The sequence below is a fragment of the Carcharhinus amblyrhynchos genome, chromosome 12, assembly GCF_965287045.1.
Source record: "Carcharhinus amblyrhynchos chromosome 12, sCarAmb.v2.hapA, whole genome shotgun sequence".
Lineage (NCBI taxonomy): Eukaryota > Metazoa > Chordata > Chondrichthyes > Carcharhiniformes > Carcharhinidae > Carcharhinus > Carcharhinus amblyrhynchos.
The window spans coordinates 50,482,129-50,504,631 of record NC_137335.1 but is presented as its reverse complement, the minus strand read 5'-3'; positions in this window follow the sequence as shown (position 1 = coordinate 50,504,631).

Genomic DNA, 22,503 nt, shown 5'->3' with positions numbered 1-22,503 from the left:
CGACCAAAGAACACACCCGTCAACTCAACAGACTGATTAAGACCTTTGATCCGGACCTTCAGACTCCCTTCGTGCTCTCATCCCATGTACTCCCCGTGTTGGAGATCTCTACTGCCTCCCGAAGATACACAAGGCAAACACACCTGGCCGTCCCATCGTATCGGGCAATGGGACCCTGTGCAAGAACCTCTCCAGCTACGTCGAGGGCATCTTAAAACTTATTGTAGAAAGAACCCTCAGCTTTTGTCGCGACACTATGGACTTCCTACCGAAACTCAGCACATATGGAGCAGTTGAACCAGGAGAATTCCTTGTCACAATGGATGTCTCGGCACTCTACTCCAGCACCTCCCATGATGATGGCATTGCTGCAATTGCCTCAGTACCCAGCGCTGTCAACTGCCAGTCTCCAGATGCAATTTTACAACTCATCTGCTTCATCCTGGCCCACAGCCTTCAACAACCAATTCTTTATCCGGACACATGGAATAGCTATGGGGACCAAATTCGCATCTTAATATGCCAACATCTTCATGTACAGGTTCAAACAAGACTTTTTCACTGCACTGGATCTTAAACCAATGCTAGATACATCAATGACATTTTCTTCCTTTGGACTCATGGTGAACAATCACCGAAACAACTATATGAACAATATCCCACCATCAGACTCACCATGGACTACTCTCCAGAATTGGTTGCATTCTTGGACACACGCATCTCCATTAAGGACGGTCACCTCAGCACTTCACTGTACTGCAAGCTCACGGATAAACTCACGATGCTCAACTTCTCCAGCTTCCACTCTAAACACGTTAAAGAAGCCATCCCCTACGGACAAGCCCTCCATATACACAGGATCTGCTCAGATGAGGAGGATCACAACAGATATCTACAGACACTGAAAGATGCCCTCATAAGAACAGGAAATGGCATTTGATTCATCAATCGACAGTTCTGACATGCCACACCAACCTCTTCAGAACACAAACACGGGACACGGTGGACAGAGTACCCTTCATCGTCCAGTACTTCCCCGCAGTGGAGAAGCTACGACATTTTGTTCATGTCATTGATGAAGATGAACATCTCGCCAAGGCCATCCTCACACCCCCACTTCTTGCCTTCAAACAACTGCACAACCTCAAACAGACTATTGTCCGCAGCAAACTACCCAGCCTTCAGGAGAACAGTGACCACAACACCACACAACCTGCCACAGCAATCTCTGCAAGACATGCCAGATCATCAACATGGATGCCATCATCTCACGTGAGAACACCACCCACCAGGTACACGGTACTTACTCTTGCAACTCGGCCAACGTTGTCTATCTGATACACTGCAGGAAAGGATGTCCTGAGGCATGGTACATTGGAGAGACCATGCAGCTGCTATGAATGAACACCACTCGACAATCACTAGGCAAGACTGTTTGCTTCTGGTTGGGGAACACTACAGCAGTCATGGGCATTTGACCTCTAATTTTCGGGTATGGATTCTCCAAGGCGGCCTTCATGATACACGATAATGCAGAGTCGCTGAGCAGAAACTGATAGCCAAGTTCCGCACACGTGAGGACGGCCTCAACCGGGATTTTGGGTTCATGTCACACTATCTGTAACCTCCATGACTTGCCTGGGCTTGCAAAATCTCACTAACTGTCCTGGCTAGAGACAATACACATCTCTTTAACCTGTGCTTAACCCTCTCTCCACTCACATTGTCTGTACCTTTAAGACTTGATCACCTGTAAAGACTCGCATTCCAACCATTATTTTGTAAATTGAGTTTGTGTCTTTATATGTTCTGTTTGTGAACAGAACTCCCACTTACCTGACGAAGGAGCAGCACTCTGAAAGCTAGTGGCTTTTGCTACCAAATAAACCTGTTGGACTTTAACCTGGTGTTGTGAGACTTCTTACTGTGTATCTTCAAAACACATTCCCATTGTACACAGATCCAGCACATATCATATGATGCCATCTCATACATGGTAAAGAAGTTCCCATTTTCTATACCGTGTGAGCTAACTAAAATCTCATCTACTTACCTACAAATATTGTTGCAGACATCAAATATCCTGTATTTTAATAAACATTTGCCTATTGTTCATTTCTGATTTTATATGAGAAAGTAGTAAGGGATCTTCACAGTATGAAAGTTTTTATTTAATCACATGTTACAGTGTAAATTATAGAAGCATTATTTTAACTTGTTTTATCGAAAGAAATACTTGAAATTATATCGTACCTTCTAATGCCCCAAAACATATCAAAAGCACTCTGCACAATGGGTTATTTTTGGTGTGCAGCGATTGTTCTGTGGGCAAATATACCCAGTCCTACCTAAGCAACATCCCATAATCAGCACAGAATAAAAGCAAAATATTGCAGATGGTGGAAGCCTGAAATAAAAACAGAAAGTGTCGGATCAACTCAGCAGGTCTAACAGCATCTGTGGAGCTAGAAACAGCTCTGAAGAAGAGACATGCAGACTTGAACCATTGGGCCAGGTTTTCCAGCCATTCACGCCAGCAGGATCTGCCGGTCTCATCAACGGTGCACTCCCATTGTGGGTTTCATGGCAGCGAGATTACATTTAACAGGCAACCTCATTGGCTATTGTGGGACCAGCAGATCCTGCCACTGACGAATGGTGAGCTGCCCTCTGCCATTGGGGAACGCGTGATGGGTCACTGGAAAATGCCATTCACAAACTCTGTTTCTCTCTCCACAGATACTGTCAGACCCAATGAATTTATGCAACATTTTCTGTTCTTAAACCATAATCAGCAACAACGTTATTGGTTAGCTGAACTTTTTAATCTCAGTGAGTTGGATGACAAAGGCCTGTTGACCAGGATATTATAGGAGTTTTAGCGTTCCATTCATGTCATGAATTCAGAATCATAATGGCATACAAGGAGACCATTCAACCCATCTAATATATGCTGGCTCACTTCAGAATAATCCAATCAGTCCCATTCCCCTAATCAATCCCCATTGCTCGATAGGTCTTTTTCACTCAAGTGCCTATCCAATTTCCTTCTGAAATCATTGATCATCTCTGCTTCCGACACCTTGACAAGCTGTAGAGCAAGAGCAGGTGCAATGGAAGAAATGTAAGTTGACCTTCTGCTGCGTGTCTGCTGATGAAAACTATCCCAAATAAGTAGGCAAATATTTCAACTCATGCTTAAAGACAACTTAGCAATATACCAAATTACTGTGCAGATTTGATGTGGGGATGAATTTGTGCTGATTATACTGGCCCACTAATGTTGAACGCAGGCCCTGTCCTTTCTTTGCTTTGACGTCATGCAGGATTCTACCCAACGTATGCTCCGTTTCAGCACATTGCCTCTGCACTCATGCACTAAATCCAAGCAGTGCCGCTCATCCTGTGAGATGTGCTACATTTGCAGCAGTACTGTTCATTCTGATTCGCTTCAAAGTGAGGGCAGACAATGACTGCCGTCATTTAGCAAAGAGCAGCAGAGGGCAGTTCAAGTGGAAATGACTGACTAACAGAAGGGTTTCAGTTTGCCACACATTAACTGTGCAACAGCCAAAAGGAGGCTGTGCCAAACCTTAAATTTGGATCTGATGGGGGAAGCTCTGACTTTAGTACCAACTCGGCACTTTTACCACAAACTCTCCAATATCCTCTTGATTGCAGCTACAGCAATGGCCACTAGCACAAAATTTCAACAGCTAAGTCAGCCACTGGAAAGATACAAACAACAACTGAGTGAACTCAACACTTTGAGAGGGACTTCACAGTCTCATCTCTCTACCAGAGATTGAGTGGTGGACAGGAACAGAAAACATGGCGTTGTTATGTTCCTAGTTGATGTAATAACTGGACAAGAAGATCCCAGAATGTAACCTAGCTCAAAAGAATGTTACTTATACCTTTTTTAAATGCTGAGGAACAGAGTCACAGGACAAGTAATTAGTCTTAACTACAAGTAAAATACATTTATTAATCATGAAAAAAATTGGATTATGATACAATACACCATTTCTTCCCCCACCCCCCAGTTTAACAAATATACATAGATTTTAAGACACAGGTTATAAGGTATATCTTAAGCTTCAGTGATCTCAGTAATACAAGGTCCCTTTAAGCATATACGTTGGCTGTGGTCAAATACACATTCTCCTCTATGAACCCAAGTTAGTGTCGGTGGATTTCTACTCAGAACCCCCCAGTTGATTGTCACATGGGAGTTCCAAAACTCCACATGCTTTAAAATTTTCTTTCATGGCACAGTGGCACAGTGATTAGCATTGTTGCCTCACAGTGCTAGAGACCTGGATTCGATTTCTGGTTTGCGTCACTGTCTGTGTGGAGTTTGCATGTTCTCCCCATGTCTGTGTGGGTTTCTTCCCACAGTCTGAAAGACATGCTGGCTAGGTGCATTGACTCGAACAGGCACTGAAGTGTGGGAACTAGGAGAATTTCACAGTAACTTAATTGTGGTGTTAATGGAAGCCTTACTTGTGACTAATAAATAAACTTTAACTTTAACTTTAATCCATTTCATTAATGGTTTGCATTCTGAAATCTAATCCAGGCTTTTTAGATGAATCTTTTAAACAAAGTTTCTGCTTCACCTTTAACCAATATTCCAGTATCCAGGTTTCAAACCCCTCCATTTAGGATTTCTTTGTCCTGACTGATGTACAAATTGTTCACATTTGCTTTAACTCTAGATTCTCAGGCCCTACTAAAATGGCATCAAATGTTTGATTTACCTCTAACATCTGCTTCCCCCACTCTAAATCTGGTTACTGCACTTTTCTCTTGAATTCAGAACACTTTGTTTACTCTTCCTTGAATATTTCTGAACAATACCTTGGTGTCTGCTCTCCTGACTTCACTCATCTTCATATATTTTTTCTGTCACAATTCCCTGGTTATCTGGACAGTAACTGGTTCTTTGGGAAGCCTGGCTCTTTGCAGTTCCTGTCTTGTCCAGTCTTTCTTCTATAAGAACATAAGAAATAGGAGCAGGAGTAGGCCATCTAGCTCCTTGAGCCTGCCCCGCCATTCAATAAGATCATGGCTGATCTGAAGTGGCTCAGTTCCACATTCCCGCCCTCTCCCCATAACCCTTAATTCCTTTGCCTACCAAAACCCTATCTACCCGTGTCTTAAATATATTTAGCGAGGTAGCCTCCACCACTTCAACGGGCAGAGAATTCCAGAGATTCACCACCCTTTGAGTGAAGAAGTTCCTCCTCAACTCTGTTCTAAACTGGCCCCCCACCTTATCTTGAGGCTGTGCCCTCTAGTCCTGTTGTCCTTTTTGAGCGGGAAGAATCTCTCTACCTCTACCCTATCCATCCCCTTCATTATCTTATACGTCTCTATAAGATCCCCTCTCATCCTTCTAAACTCCAACGAGTACAGACCCAGTCTATTTAGTCTCTCTTCATTGTCTAACTCCCTCATCTCCGGTATCAGCCTAGTGAACCTCCTCTGCACTCCTTCCAAGGCCAAAATATCCTTGCGCAAGTGTGGTGACCAAAACTGCACACAGTACTCCAACTGCGGCCTCACCAATGCCCTGTACAGTTGCAGCAAGACCTCCCTGCTTTTATATTCTATCCCCCTCGCTATAAAGGCCAGCATCCCATTCGCCTTCTTGATCACCTGCTGCACCTGCAGACTGGGTTTTTGCGACTCATGCACAAGGACCCCCAGGTCCCTCTGCACCATAGCATGCTGCAGCTTTTCACCCTTTAAGTAGTAATCCCTCCTACTATTATTCCTGCCAAAGTGGATAACCTCACACTTGCTAACATTGTACTCCATCTGCCAGGTCCTCGCCCACTCACTCAACCTATCCAGATCCCTCTGCAGACTTTCCACACCCTCCGCACAATTTGCTTTTCCACTTATCTTTGTGTCATCAGCAAATTTCGTCACCCTACACTCAGCCCCCTCCTCCAGATCATCTATATAAATGGTAAATAGCTGAGGCCCCAGCATCGATCCCTGCGGCACTCCACTAGTCACCAACCGCCACTCAGAATAGCACCCATTGATTCCAACTCTCTGCCTCCTATTAGACAATCAATCCTCTATCCACGCTAACACCTTACCCCCAGTTCCATGCCCCCTAACCTTCTGAAGCAACCTTTTGTGTGGCACCTTATCAAACGTCTTTTGAAAATCGAGAAACACTACATCCACCGGTTCCCCTCTGTCTACCACACTAGTCACATCCTCATAGAATTCCAATAAATTCGTCAAACACGACTTCCCCTTAACGAATCCGTGCTGCGTCTGCTCTATCAAACAATTCTTTTCTAGGTGCCTCGCTATTTCTTCTTTGATGACAGATTCAAGCATTTTTCCAACAACAGACGTTAAACTAACCGGCTTATAATTCCCTGCCTTTTGCCTGCTACCTTCTTTAAACAGCAGCGTAACATTAGCCATTTTCCAATCTTCTGGTACTTCCCCAGAATCCAGCGAAGTTTGGTAAATAATCACTAAGGCATCTACTATCACCTCTGCCATTTCCTTCAGAACCCTGAGATGCATTCCATCCGGTCCTGGGGACTTGTCCACCTTCAGTCCCGCTAGTCTATCAAGCACTACCTCTCTAGTGACAGTAATTGCATTCAGGCCCTCAACTCCTACCATCCTTCTATCTTTAATATCTGGCAAACTATTTGCGTCCTCCTCTGTGAAGACCAAGGCAAAAAACTTATTTAAGCCCTCAGCCATTTCCTCATCTCCCACCATGAAATCCCCCCTCTCATCCTCCAAGGGTCCAACATTCACTCTAGCCAGCCTCCTCCTCTTTATATATTTGTAAAAACTCTTACTGTCCTTTTTTATATTTAGTGCTAGTTTAGCTTCGTAGTCTATCCTTCCTTTCTTTATCAACTTCTTAGTCAATCTTTGTTGATTTTTAAACCTCTCCCAATCTTCTACTTGCTCACTACTTTTAGCCACTCTAAAAGTATCAGCTTTTAATTTAATAATCTCCTTTATTTCCTTCGATAACCACGGCTGATTATCCCTTCTCCAACATTCCTTCTTTACCATTGGAATATATTTCTGCTGAGCACCGAAAAGGATCTCCTTAAAGATCCTCCACTGTTCCTCAGTAGTCCTACCAACCAATCTGCGTCCCCAACCTACATTTGCCAATTCCTCTCTCATCATTCTTCTGGCAGAGTTGAGAGATGGTCAATTCCTGCTGTCTTCTTCAACTGCAAAATATCCAGCGAAAAGAGAAACTTAAAAGCTTTCTATCTTACAAAGCCCCCAGTTGCTAAGCAACCTCTGTTGCTTCCACTTGCCAATTTACTCTTCACGCTGTAACCTTTTTTAAGCACAATAGAAACACAGTTAGAATTGAACTTATCTCCCACACATAACAACACCTTTGTCCAGCATGAATCTAACTATAGATTATAGACTTGCAGACGCAGATACATTAAATTCAACCCACTTAAAACTATACCTTATTTCTAATGTTTACCAATACAAATATATAAATTCCTTAAAACTATTTTTGTTTTCCTAACACCCTAATTACCCCTCCCTCTGTCATTTTTGTGTATTAACATCTCTTTTCATCTCTTGTCATAATTATGAAGATTTACATCCACTTCACATAAACATAACATGATAAATATCTAACCAAATAAATTATTACATCATACAAGTACAGTCTCCTTATTTCACAATTACACGTCATAATATATAATTACAATGACTTAACCAAAACACCGACAATGGGTGGGATTTTCCTCTTCCATGGTGTGTTTCATGGTGGCGGGAGGCAGTGCACCACTCGCTGATCCCACGATCTTATCGTCCCGCCATTTCCCATTGAAAGCACTCCTTGCCACTGGGAAACCCGCAGCAGGAGTGCACCATTGGTGGGTCCATAAGATCCCACTGGGATAAATGGCAGCAAGATTTTGGCAAATAACTTTAATAACACTATCAGAATCTATAAAGTTAAAGTTTAAATTTAAAGTTAAAGTTTATTTACTGGTCACAAGTAAGGCTTACATTAATACTGCAATGAAGTTACTGCAAAATTCCCCTATACATGGTAACATTATCAGATCTCAATTCTTGTGTTTATTTTCCATCTGATTTCCTATTTACAACTCAGAAAATAATGTTTCATTTAAGTCTGCAGTGTAATTGTCCTTTTTGTTACTTGTAGGCACAGTTCAATTCCAAAGCCCCCTTTCCAAATCCATGTGGTAAATTCACATTTCGATTTAACAGTCAAAACGTCATTATTGTGTATGAACATTTCCTTTCATCTGTTGTCAAAATCTCTTTTAGCTATGTCAACTCTGTTGAACCATAGAACCCTACAGTGCAGGAAGAGGCCCTTCGGCCCATCGAGTCTGCACCGAACACAATCCCACCCTGGTCCTACCCCCATATCCCTACATATTATACCCACTAATCCCTCTAACCTATGCATCCCTAAGGGGCAATTTCTTAGCATGGTCAATCAACCTAACCCACACATCTTTGGACTGTTGTTAAGATGCTTGTTATGTTCACTTCACAGCTTTGTATTCTTGTTTTGTTTGTTCTTTGAACTTTTTGTGATCCTGTGGTTTCTCCCAGTCCCATTTCAAATGGGTTTGTTTCAGTTCTGCTTGAGCTGCCTCAATCACTTCCCCTCTCTAAAGTTTCACAGTTTGTTCCAATCCTTCAACATTTTTGCTCAAATTCTGAACCACTTCTCAGCGGAGTTTGAATGGTTGTTGGCAAACTGTTCTCTTGATTTTCCTCCAACTGCTCCATCTGGTGTGGTATTACAGACAAGCATTTTTAAATCAGTGTCCCTGGTCATTGATCCAGATAGATCTATTTGCACTTTCTGTATTTCTGGTTGGCAATTCATAATCTTTTTTGTGGTTACTTCATTTATTTATTTGTTGTCCATTATTGATACATAAGTAATATTACTTGTATCAGTTCTTTGCTCAACTGGATCGCTATTCAACAATGAGTTTTTATTCACAGGAACAACTTTTGAATTGTGACACTCCACATCATTCATTTTTATCTTCATTTCTTCCATTTTGCTTTCAAATTCAAAAATCCTATTATTCTTCTCATGATGAAATTTCAACCATTCATTAGTTTTGCTTTTTAATTTGCATTCAACCAATTATTCTGATTTACCAGATCCTTCTTTTCTTGTTCAAGGCATTTTCCACGATACTTGATTAATACTTCCAAAGTTTGAAGCCCACCAACTTTAAACTGAAGACCAACCTTTAGCTTTTGCAAATTTATTCTTTGGACATTTCAAATCCTCAGTCGAGTGTTCTGCTTTCCCTGACTGATTCTCAATTGTTCTCATCACTTCTGGTTTTTCATTCGCAAACTCCTCTTTCATATGAGAAAGTTGGTTTTCTTTGTTAATCAGGTTTTCCTGCAATTTCTTGCGATCTACAATAAGTGACTCATTTTGCTCCAGCAATGCTAACCACCGTCCCACCATGACAGGCACGATGGCATAGTGGTTAGCACTGCTACCTCACAGTGCCAGGATCCTGGGTTCAATTCCAGCCTTGGGTCAGAGTCTGTACGCAGTTTGCACATTCTCCTCCTGTCTGCGTCGGTTTCCTTGGGTGCTCTGATTTCGTTCTACAGTCCAAAGATGTGCAGGTTAGGTGGATTGGCCATGTTAAATTGATCCTAGTGTCAGGGGGATTAGCAGGATAAATGTGTGGGGTTACAAGAATGGGTGGGATTGTGGTCGGTGCAGGCTTAATGGGCTGAATAGCCTTCTTCTACATTGTAGGGATTCTATGATCCTAAAAGTTTGTTAAGATCATTGTCATCACATTATTGTCACCAGAAGCCAAGTTATTAATGAGGATGAAATCTGTTAATTTAGGAATAATTCCCACCATAACAGATCTATTAACAGAATTACTCCTGAAATTAATTTTACACAAAGAAACAGGCTCATCCCTTCAAATAACATCCCTTATTAACACATTTTCCTTCATAAAACTTCCTAGAATACGAATTCTATCAACAACCACCATCAGTAATTAATCTGTTCCCATATCTCTCAAAATTTTAATTTTGCTTAATTATTTTGTTAGACAAGTAAGTGAAATATTCTCACTTTGAAACAAAACATCCAGCGCCTCCAATGTCCTGACTTTCTTCACCAGGATTCAAATAATTCTCTGAACCATCTTAAGACCTATCTGTTTTTCTCATTGATTCTGAAAGATTCTATCATCACTATCATAGTGATGATAGTGTACCATCACTATAGTTTTAACAGCCATTTCTTTTCGGGTGCTTCCTTTCTTAATACTGCAACTGGACTTCCATTTACTTTCCAACAATCTGTCTGAATATGTCCCACTTCGTTGTAATAGAAACACTTAGGCCTTTGAATGTCACTCCAAACCTCCACACCTCCCCTTTCAATCAGGAGTGACATTTCTTGATCGTTTCCAAATGTTCCGTTTCTTTCTTGACTCTTTGTTTTCTTTTCTCCTTCCCACCTTCTTTAAGTCTCATGTTTAACATGACAGAAAAAAAGTTTGTTTTTTTTGAACCAGCTTTGTAATCATCAGCTGAATCTGCTGCATGTCCAGCAATTTTAATTTTTTGTTCCTCAACATGCATTCTAATAACCAAAAGAAGTGAATCTTTAAATCTGTCTAAAAGAATCATCTCCCCAAGGGCTTCATGTATTTTTTCTATCTTTAACGCCCATATCCATATGGTCAAAATTATTTTGCTTCTTGCTCCCAGGTTCAATATGAGTTTGTTGAGGCTCTTTCCTTGTGTTCCAAAATTTCTGCTTGTATGCCTCAAGAACCAACTCATATGCACAAAGAATACCTTTTCAAACATCATCATAATCTACAGACACCTCTTCTGACAATGATGAGTACACCTCACTAGCTCTACCTACCAAACTACTTTGTAAAAGCAATGTCAAAATTTCTCTTGGTCGTTTCATCTGTTTAGCTACTTTTTCAAATTGTAAGTGAGAGAGGAGAAAGCAAGTGATTGCATGAGCTGCCTTCAACGTGGATCTTTAGATTTCTAAGACATGCAAGGATATTTATTAGATAGAGACAACAAGCCAATCTTTCCATATCCAATGGATCTTTTCATTCCGTTTCATTCCTGGTGGATGTCCACTCCTCAAAATCAGTCACTTCTTTTAAGCGTGGCCAGATCCCTCCCAACTTTTCACTCTCTCTTCTATTACAGCTTAGCATCTCTTACACAAAGACAGAATGTGGCTTTAAGGACAATTGGGTTTCATGCATCTTTCCCCTGTTTCCAGTCTTACTAATAACCCACTGGATTGTGTGCTATTTAATTGATTCGCTGCACATTGCCCCGAAGGGTTCTGGGACAGCACTTTCCAAAGCCTTTGCAGATTGAAAAATAAGTCTCAGAGAGAGGCAAGTCATTAGTGGTGCATGCTTGTGCCTTTAACACCTGGGCCTCTTCCCTACCATCTACCCCCAGCTCCCCCACCACCTTCATCTCTCCCAGACAGTCTCTGAACTCTCTGTGTGGAAGAGTGAGGGACTCACTGTGGCTTCTCCACCTACAGAGTAGGTGAACTGCACTGGGGCTATGAGGCATCACCTTATCAGGCCATGTCCCCTCTATCATTCGTTAAAGTGAGTGTGAGCAGTTGAAGATTCACTTACTCATCGCTCTGCAACCTGAGGCAAATTCAGGCTGTTGTCATGCCTCCCTTCTTGAATCATATCAAACCAAGTTCTCTGATCCATTCTCCGCTGATGAATGCAAGAAGATTGATAGATTAATCTTTGTTCCACTAATTTCCTGACATATACTAATAAAATATTATTATACTCTGCATTACTGAAATGTTTCAAGTTTATGATGCATGGATCTGGTGATTGTATTCTATTTTTACTTCAGAATACCAGTTCAGTATTTGGATAGCTTGGACAGAATTGTCCTGGCAACCATTGACTACCTAGTATCATAAGCTATTTCCCTGTACAGTGCCACAGAGTGTTATTACCTTCTTGAATGTAAATGATTGGAAGGTTCAACTTGGCTTCACCTTTATACGATTTATTATAATGTCACCATGACAACTGATCAAACAAATTGTTTTGGTATCAGAATGCACTTGATTCTAAATCATAGAATCATAGGATCCCTTCAGTGCAGAAGGAGGCCATTCAGCCCATTGAGTCTGCACTAACCACAATCCCACCCAGGCTCCTGACATTGAGGGAGAATTTAACATGGTCAATCAACTTAACCCACACATCTTTGGACTGTGGGAGGAAACCAGAGCACCCCAAGAAAACCCAATGCATACATGGGGAGAATGTGCAAACTCCACACAGCCAGTGACCTGAGGCTGTGAGACTACAGTGCTAACCATTGTGCCATCGTGCCACCCCAAGGCTGCTCCTTCAATCACAAAGTGCTGAACCCGGGCACCACATTTGCTTCTGTTTCGATGAATGACAGCAGCACGCGATTTGAGTTCCCTGTGAAAATAATGAAGAGTTTTGAGCAGGATTTAACGGCCTTGATCAGGCGAGAACAGAAATTCCGACCCAAAGTCAACAGAGATATCCGTTGTCAGACCCTCACCCACTCTGATTCTGTGGTGAGCAAGTTTGGTAGAGTTCTGACAATTGTGTCAGTCGGTTTATCTGTCAACTGGTCTTAATTATTCGATATATAAGCCCAAAATAGGAGGACCATACTTACCTCAATCCTTGCTCTTTCAGAACACAACAGTGTTTGAAGAGGACTTGTAACAGATGAGGATGCATTAGAATTGCAAGAGAATGTTATATTCATATGCTAAATTGTCAAACTACTTGTCATCTTGGAATACTAAATGCGTGAATTCAACTGTAGTCTGGGGATTGAGTTCAGTCACTGCTCAGTCACATTCCCCGTACAAACTCAGCAGTCCACCTAGCCACTGAACGGGAATGCTGGCTATGAGGCATCACCTTATCAGGCCCATGTACCCTGTATTGTTCGTTAAGGTGAGTGTGAGCAGTTGAAGGTTTCCATCTATGTAAAAACAATTGTTGCTCCCCTCTGCTCAGCCCACCTCAAGTTTTTTTAAGTTTTTAAAGCTTATTTATTAATGTCACAAGTAGGCTTACATTAACACTGCAATGGGGCGATAGCACAGTGATTAGCACTGCTGCCTCACAGCTCCAGGGACCCGGATTCAACTCCTGGCATGAGTCACTGTGTGGAGTTTGCACATTCTCCCCATGTCTGCATGGGTTTCCTCTGGGCATTCCGGTTTCCTTCCACAGTCCAAAGATATGCAGGTTAGGTGAATTGGCCATGGTAAATTCCCCCTCTGTGTACTCAAACAGGTGCTGGAGTGTGGCAAATAGGGGATTTTCACAGTAACTTCTTGGCACTGTTAATATAAACCAACTTGTGACTAATAAATAAACTTTATTTTTTGAACATACTATGAAAATCCCCTAGTCACCATATTCCAGCACCTATTCAGGTACACTGAGAGAGAATTTAGCATGGCCAATTCACCTGGCCATCACATCTTTCAGTCTGTGAAAGGGAACTCACGCAGACACGAGGAGAACGTGCAGACACCACACAGACAGTGATCCAAGTTGGGAATCAAACCTGTATCCCTCGCACTGTGAGGCAGCAGTGCTAACCATTCTGCCACCATGCCTCCCCTCAAGACAATATGCACAGTGTTTCTTGCTTTCTTTACTGCATACAAATTAAAATAGCAGAGTTATAAAATACCCCCATCTAAGAAAATTGATCAATGTGCAGTCACTTTTTCCTTTCCACATCTGGGCTCCGCTGTGTAATAAGGAGGTTTGACTGCTATTGAGTATAAGAGACCACCTCTTCCTATTTACAGGAATGAGCAGTCTTAACATATCTTACTGGCCTACGTTCTTAAGGGTCTGCAGTACTGTCTGCAGCTGATGGCTAAATGGAGTCGTCGGGTGGGTGGGCTGAAAGTCTGCTGCTACTTAACCTCCTGCAAAATACAAGATTCTTTAACCTAAGCTAACACAGTCATTAGGTACAAGGATATTGGATTTGCGTCTGACTTCCTCTTTTAAAACCAAACGGGATATATGAAATTAGGCGTATCAGTGCTAATAAAATTAAACAGCACACATCTAACTTTCACCCCTTTTTGCACCAGCTATTAGCACATTTTGCAGCGTAGATTCCATGATTACGGGTCATTTTGGTTGATTAAAGTGGCAGGCGACAGGACAAAGGGGCACAGGGTTACCTTAGATGATTGGAATACACTGCAGCTGAAAAAACACTCAGATTGTTTTCAAATGAAGCAATTTGCTCCTTCCAAGAATTTAGTGGCATAGTCATTGATGGAGCTAGGCTATTTCCCCGCATGGAACAAACATTCTGTTAATTCCAAGAGATTAGGTTGTATATTTAGAAGGATTTATATCAAGTGTAATATCCTCAATGTATTTCTTTACATTGGCTGTTCAAGGATCAAATTCATTTTGCACCCCTACTATTGAACAGTCCAGAGCCAAATATTGAACAAAAACCAATAATGGCACATGTAGGATACTGAAGTGTTAAATATGGGCACACGGGAAGGGCAACAATAATAATATTTGGTGAGAGAGCTTCAGAAGTTATTTTGCCATGGGTTGTTGAAAGTCAAGAGCAACGTTACTTACTCTCCCCTTGGGCTGAATCTTAACTTCCAAAATAAGCGAGTTGGAGCCATGTCAGAGATTAAAATGCAAAATAATCTGGAACAGGAATCAAGTGCTCCTTGAACTTGCCCACATCCAGTTTTAACAGGGACAATATGATGGAAGAAGGGTGATTCACCTGCTCACGGGAACTAGGTTGTTTAATTAAATACTATATTAATATTTGATTATTGCATGTCTCATTTTAATGGTCATTTTACTTTTAACCACAGGTAGCCAGGCTTCCCAGACCAGGGGAAGGAAGAACTGAGGTAAGTGACAGTAAAACACAGCTTGGGGGCCAGGAAGAGTGCTCCTCCTGGATGAATAAGGCCTTGATCTGTCTGCAACCCCTCTCAACGCCATTGGGAACTCCTGAGCCACCACCGAGCCCTTTGTCACCCACAATCAGGGCATCTATATCAGCATGGGACATGTCCCCACAATCGAGGTACCCAGGCCACTGTGGAATCCCAACCACGATATCTCACAATCATTAATTTAAAAACTTTAACTTAATTTGTTGTCACAAATAGGCTTACATTAAACACTGCAATTAGATTATTGTGAAAATCCCCTAGTCGCCATACTCCAGTGCCCGTTCAGGTACACTGAGGGAGAATTTAATGGCCAATACACATAACAAGCACATCTTTTGGGCGTGGGAGGAAACTGGAGCATCCAGAGGAAATCCATGCAGACACAGGGAGAACATGCAGACTCTGGCCAGTGACCCAAGCCAGGGATCGAACGCAGGTCTTGGCACTGTGAGGCAGCAGTGCTAATCACTGTGCTATTGTGCTGCCCTGACATCAACAAGACTCTCGAGACTCCTGCCACATGAAGGCTTCCCACCTGCAATGACAATCAGGTTGCCTGTGGGCAGCTATCCAGAGAAAAATAAATCAAAGCAGGTCTGCCACTAAATTCTACAGGACTTGCTGGGAATCGATTCATCCGGGTTTCCCGACATCAGAACACCCCATTCTGCAATGACACAGATCTTGCTGCAGACTAAAATTACTCAGGCCAATCTTCTACTGCACTGACTGGGAGCACTCTAGGGGTGCATTCTGCCAGGGCTACTGGCCTCCGAACCTGCTCCTAGGCAGCATTTCAGTAAAGGAGGTGTCAATTGGCTGCACTTTTGGTCTCAGGCATGAAGACAGAAGAGAAAATCTGAGCACATGCTGGGGCTTAAAGGGAACAACAACGTTAAAGGCATGGCACAGCTGAAACTCCATGGGAGACCGAGCAGTAATGGGTCTGCATTGTTATTAGGAAGCCATCTGATGAAAAGAATAACAAGTTTGTAAATTAACCCGAGCGTGATTTTCAGGTCATTGTTTAAACGATTACATTCCTGTGAATGAGTAGGTGATTTGGTTCCATGATCCACATGGCAGCAGAACTCTTAGGCTAAGTAGTAAGTAGAAAACAAGTGTGTGCATGAAGAATGTTGCTCCCAGAATAGGAGATGGTGCTAGAATGATTGTGAAGCCACTGCTTACTTTTACTTCCACTCAGTTCGGCATGGGGGCAGATTTCTACTCTGTAGTAAGAAATCAATTGTTAAGTGGCAAGGAGTTGGCTGGACAAATTACTTCAGCAACAAGTGCAGAAGCACCAAAAAGAGTTACATTCTTGAAGTTAAATATAAAGGCCTTTCTTAGCAATACTTAGATGGAGGTAGCAGAAACAGTTCTCCCAAATTGGGACAAAGTGCCCATGCCAGTGGGACATTGTAAACTAATTATCCCGCAAAAATGCTGGCCAGTCCCACTGTTTAGAGAACTTTAAACCAGCTGGATGTTTTTCACTTCTTCTTTTGTGTAAACATTGCAGTTAGAGACAATTGAGTACTTGAGATGCATTCAAGCATGAAGGGAAAGGTAAGTAAAGACAGCTGACTGCATGCTGAATAAAAACCACTAAGTTGTCAATCAAATGAGGATTCAAAGAATTGGACTGAAATTGAATGGAGACAAATGTTTTGAGAGGGGTTGAAGGTATTTTAAAGACTCTGAGCTTTCTATGAAGGCTCAAGAGTGTTGAAACAGATTTGAGACTTTATTAGGAGCAAAAGGTATTTATTCATAAGAGAAACTTGGCACCGGAGTTTGCCCTGGAGCAGCTCCCCTCCTTACATGCTTACAACATGACTTCTTGATGATTCTGCCAAAGCCAGGGCTCTACCCTCTGTTGTGATCACTCATTCTCAGTTTCCATTGGTCCTTCAAGTCAGGTGACTCACTTCTGCTGTTCTGCTTTAAAGTGAAAAGCACCACATACAACATCCCTCCCCTTTAATTTGTTTATAAAATCTTCAACATCAATTTACTCAACCCATATTCGAAATAAACATTATACACACAAGTTAGACACTTGTAAATTGATGTAGCAATTGTTCAATGGAGGGATCTTGATGTTTGCATTTAACATAACACTTCTTCTAGAAAGATTTAACTATGCACTGTTCCAGGAATAGTCTTGCATGGGATTCTTCCATACAGGCTTGCTCCATTCCGAGTTCTGTCCTCAACTGTGCATTGACCATGGGCTCCATACTTTATTCTTCAAATGTTGTCACGCTCCAATCCACTGGTCATCCTTTTCTCTGTCAAGCAACTTACTGTACAATGCACACAGGTACCATCATTGCAATACAACATAGTCTTACACCTTAACAGTACATCACTTGTGAAGGAAATGGTCATGGTACCCTATTTCTGATACTTGGGTTCTGTGTTAAGCTTCTTCTCTTTCTCGTATTTCTATTCAGCATCTTTTCCATCGACATTTTTTCATACTGGTTTTTGTGCTTTTCTATTAGTGTGACCATCTCAGCAATCTTGTTCTGGCACATAATTTCCGCTTCCTTCTCTGCTTGAATTGCAGCTTTGTCCAGTTCTTTCCTATACACGTCCTTCAGCTGAGTGCCTTAATTTACCAATCTTTTCCTTTCATCTTCCATATCAACCAATCTTCTGCTTAGACCTGAGTTGTTCTTTATTCCATGCATCTGCTTTCACAGACCATTCAGATTAGCTATTTCTGAGTTTCTTCCAAGATGAATCCATCATTTTCATCTAACAATATTTGGTACCGATCTGTTCTTACTTATGCATATTTTCAGACAACTACCATATTCCTTTTCTTGTAGTTGCATTAAACTCTACTTCTACGTTCAACATTTCTTCCTTCTTCTTGTCTTTCTTTAATTAGACCAATTCTTCTGAATTGCCAACTTGTTCATCAGTTATGTTCTCTTTTTGGGTTTGTCCATTGCTATGTCCTCCATAGCACTGTTGAACACTGAATAATTTCTGCCTCCCTGCAGAATGCCAATTTCTCCAGCTCATCTGTGTATTCCACATGACTGGTAGTTTGATCATTCAACTGGATCTCTAAAGGATTCCCAGTGTGGCTTTGGTGAATAATAGTTCTGCTGTAATTTCTGCTTCAGTAGCACAGTGACTCTCTATGATGATTTAGATGTTCAGCCTTTATCTATTGACTAACCTGCCAGGGTTTCCAGTCCAGGAAAAGAACAGCATCTGCACTGTGAGCTATAAATGGATTACTTTGCTGTTCAACACAAAGTCAGAGCTGTAAAGTTCAAACAAATCCCAATAAGTTATTGTTCTCTGCCCTTATAGCTGGAACAGAATTCATGTGGTACATCTAGTGATATCATAGAAACTCTACAGTGCAGAAGGAGGCCAATAAGCCCATCGTGTCTGCACCAACTCTCTGACAGAGCAACTTATCCAAGCCCACCACCAACCCTATCACCATACCCTTATGCATTTACTATGGCTAATCCACCTAACCCGCACATCTTTGGACTGTGGGAGGAAACCGGAGTGCCTGCAGACACGAGGAGAACATGCAAACCTCACAAAGACATTCACCCAAGGTTGGAGTTGCACCCAGGTCCCTGGCACTATGAGGTAGCTGTGCTAACCATTGTGCCACCTTATGCCAAACAAGTCTTCCCCAGAGGACTCCAAAGGTGAACATTAATTTTCTTGTTTGCAATACTCAGATCTTGGCCTCAAAGTAAAGCACGCTGAACTGCATTTTTCACTCCTCATTTTCATCAATAGTCTTGTTGAATACATGAAAGCAAATTATTGCCGATGCTGGAAAATGAAACATAAATTGCTGGAAAATCTTAGCAGGTCTGTGGAGAGAGAATGGAACCAGCGTTTTGAGTCTGGATGACTGCACAGTCGAAACATTAGCTCTATTCTCTCTCCGCAGATGCTGTCAGACCTACTGAGATTTTCTGCATTTTTCTGTTTATTGAAAATGTCCTGCCTACCTTGGACAGAGTTCATAACTTCCTAAATGAAAACTGTGCAACAACTAAGTGATTGCAAGCAAAAGACAGCAGACTTGGACAGGCAAATAAATGGATTGGCCTGGCCAGTTAGTTCAGTTGGCTAGGCGGCTGATGAATCAATCAGCTTAACACCAACAGACACACGATTTGGTCCCTATTCAGGCTGAGGTAGATTTAAGGTGTTCCTCCTTGCTCTATCTGCGTACAGTCATGGCACCTTGCCATGGCTTGGTGAATAATTGCCAAGGACCTGACTTTGCACAGAGAATTTTAAGACCCAGTCTCACTCCAGGTTAATCCTGCTAGAAGTTTGTTGGGGTCTGTCAAAATGATGGAAAATACAGGGTGCTGGCGGTACCCTGGAGTTTCATTTGTATTCATTTGGGAGCGATGCCTCCAGCAACCTAATTATGGTCATTTCCAAAAGGGGGAGTAGGATGGGAAGGGAGGGCCAGGATTGGAAGAGTACAGGTACTTACAGAGCTCTGAATGTTGGAATGCCCATGTCTCAGGTCTTCAGAGGTATTCTTGGTTAGACTACAGGGGAATGTGGAGCTCACATAAGAGCCTAGGCTGAAATTAAGGCCTGGACCTCAGAGTATGAGCAACATTTTCTTTTCATTTTCTAGGGAAACACCGTGGAGATCCCAATTCTCCTCGGTCATTTCCACCAGACTATCTGGCAGTTCCACCATGCTGTGTGCCTGAAGCGTGTTCTAGTATTATAGCTGTCCACCATTGACAGACAGGGGAACCCCTCCAACCTTTTCCCTGGAAAACATGCCAGCTACAATCCCAGTATATTTGCCAAGGTCTGATTCACAGGCTTCAATACATTTGATAAGAATGTTGCTGCCCAGCCCTCTTTATACTAAAAGATCACAAAGTCTTTACAGTTTCAGAAACAACAGTTCATTGGCTCCATCTGAACAACCAGGTGGTGACATCTGGTAAAATTGGAGGATTTTTTGAGGAAGTCACAGCCCTTTATCATCACCATCATTTGTGTTGTAAAATGTGGATGTTGAGTGAGTCAGTGTTAGAATTGTGTTTGAGAAGCTGCAAAGAACACCCACCCTTCATTTAGGGGAACTGAAACCATTGGGTTGGATAAAGTTCGCTCAACCTGTGCCAGTAAGCAGTTTCCTCAATATCCCAGAGATATGATCGAATTTTTTCAAAATCCTGACTGCAGCTGAACAATGGGAGCAATTCATGCTGAAAGCAGACATGTGTGTGTGTGTGTGTCTGTGTGTGTGTGTCTGTGTGTGTGTGTGTGTGTGTGTGTGTCTGTGTGTGGGTGTGTGTTTGTGTATATGTTTTTTTATCTGCATGTGTGTGTGTCTGTGTGTATGTGTTCGCATGTGTGTGTGTCTGCGTACCTTGTGTGTGTGTGTATGTGTGTGAGTGTGTCTGTGTCTGTCTATCTGTGTGAGTGTGTGCGTTTGTGTATGCATGTGTGTGTCTGTGTCTGTGCATGTGTGTTTTTGTGTGTGTGCGTGTGTGCGTATATGTGTGCGTCTATCTGTGTGTGTGTGTCTATGTGTGTGTGTGTGTGCGGGTGTGTGTTTGTGTGTGTGTGTGTGTGTGTGTGTGCGTCTGTGCGTTTGTGTGTGTGTGTGTATGTGTGTGCATCTATGTGTGTGTGTGTGTGTGTGTGTGTGTCTGTGTGTGTGCCAGGAGCAGAACAGCAAACTGCAGCTGCAGCACCACATTCTGTTCAGGGAGTCTGTCCAGAATGCCAATGACAAAGCTTCCCATACCCCTGTGCCTACCCAATGAAATCTTTCCCAAACTCTGGTGCTGCCTTGAATTCAGTCCATTCTATGCAGAAGATGAAATGGACAATTAACTCTTGCCCATGAATTCATAGAACGATAGAAAAGTCACAGCACAGAAGGAGGCCATTTGGCCCATCTTGTCCATGCTAGCCCAAGGATACCCAGGTGCCCTTTCCAATGCCAGCTTCCTGCCCCTGGCCCATAGCCCAATATCTTACAGCACTGAAGGTGCAGATCATATCACTGGATCATAAGATTGGTCATGGAAAAGCTGTGGGGTAGTTCTCTTAACACCCCACTTCAAATTAGCCAGGCCTTTTTTTCCCTCATCAACCATCGAAGTTTTATTTTCAAAGTTTTTACTTATTAGTCACAAGTAGGCTTACATTAACACTGCAATGAAGTTACAGTGAAAATCTCCTCATCACCACACTCCGGCGCCTGTTCAGGTACACTGAGGGAGAATGTAGCATTTCCAGTGCACCTAACCAGCATATCTTTTGGACTGTGGGAGGAAACTGGAGTACCCAGAGGAAATACATGCAGATACAGGGAGAATGTGCAGACTCCACACAGGCAGTGCCCCAAGCTGGGCATCAAATCCAGGCCCCCAGCTCGGTGAGGCAGCATTGCTAATCACTGTGCCACAATACTGCCCAGCAAGCCTCAATGTTGGCACACATCCCAACTTAGGACAGTCGCTTTTAGCTGCACCTTGTTGTTACAGCAACCTGAATTTATATAGCACCTTTAAGCGTAATTAAATGCTCCAGGGCTTCACAGGAGCATTATGAAGCAAAATCTGACATTAAACCACAGATAACCAAAAGCTTGGTCACTTAGTACAAAAGATCTGGGTGGCCTTTGGGACGCACAGAGGAGTCATGCCTGCTCTGTTCAATCCCTGAGTCACCACACAACTCCAGTGCACCCTGTCCCTGCGCACAACCCTGGAACACCTAGATAACAAAGACACCTATGTCAGATTCCTATTTATTGATTACAGCTCAGCCTTCAACACCATTACACCTATGAAAGTCATCCCCAAACTCCATGGCCTGCACCTCAGCTCCTCCCTCTGCAACAGGATTCTGAACTTCCTAACCTACAGACCATAATCAGTGAGGATAGGCAACAACACCTCCTCCACAATCATCCTCAACATCGGTGCTCCACAAGACTGTGTTCTCAGCCCTCTACTATACTTCTTATACAGCTATGACTGTGCGGCCAAATTCCCCTCTAGCTCAGTTTTGAAGTCTGCTGATGACATCACTGTCACGGGTCAGATCTCAAACAATGGTGAGACAGACTACAGGAATGAGATAGAGAATCTGGTGAACTAGTGCAACAACAATAATCTCTCCTTCAAAACAAAGGAGATTGTCATTGACTTCAGGAAGCGTAGTGGAGAACATGCCTCTGTCAAATCAATGGGGACGAAGGAGAAATGGTCGAGACCTTCAGGTTTTTAGGTATCAGATCACCAACGACCTGTCCTGGTACCCCCCATGCCGACGCTATTGTTAAGAAAGCCCACCGATGCCTCTACTTTCTCAGAAGACTAAAGGAATTTGGCATGTCAGCTACAACTCTCACCAACTTTTACAGATGCACCATAGAA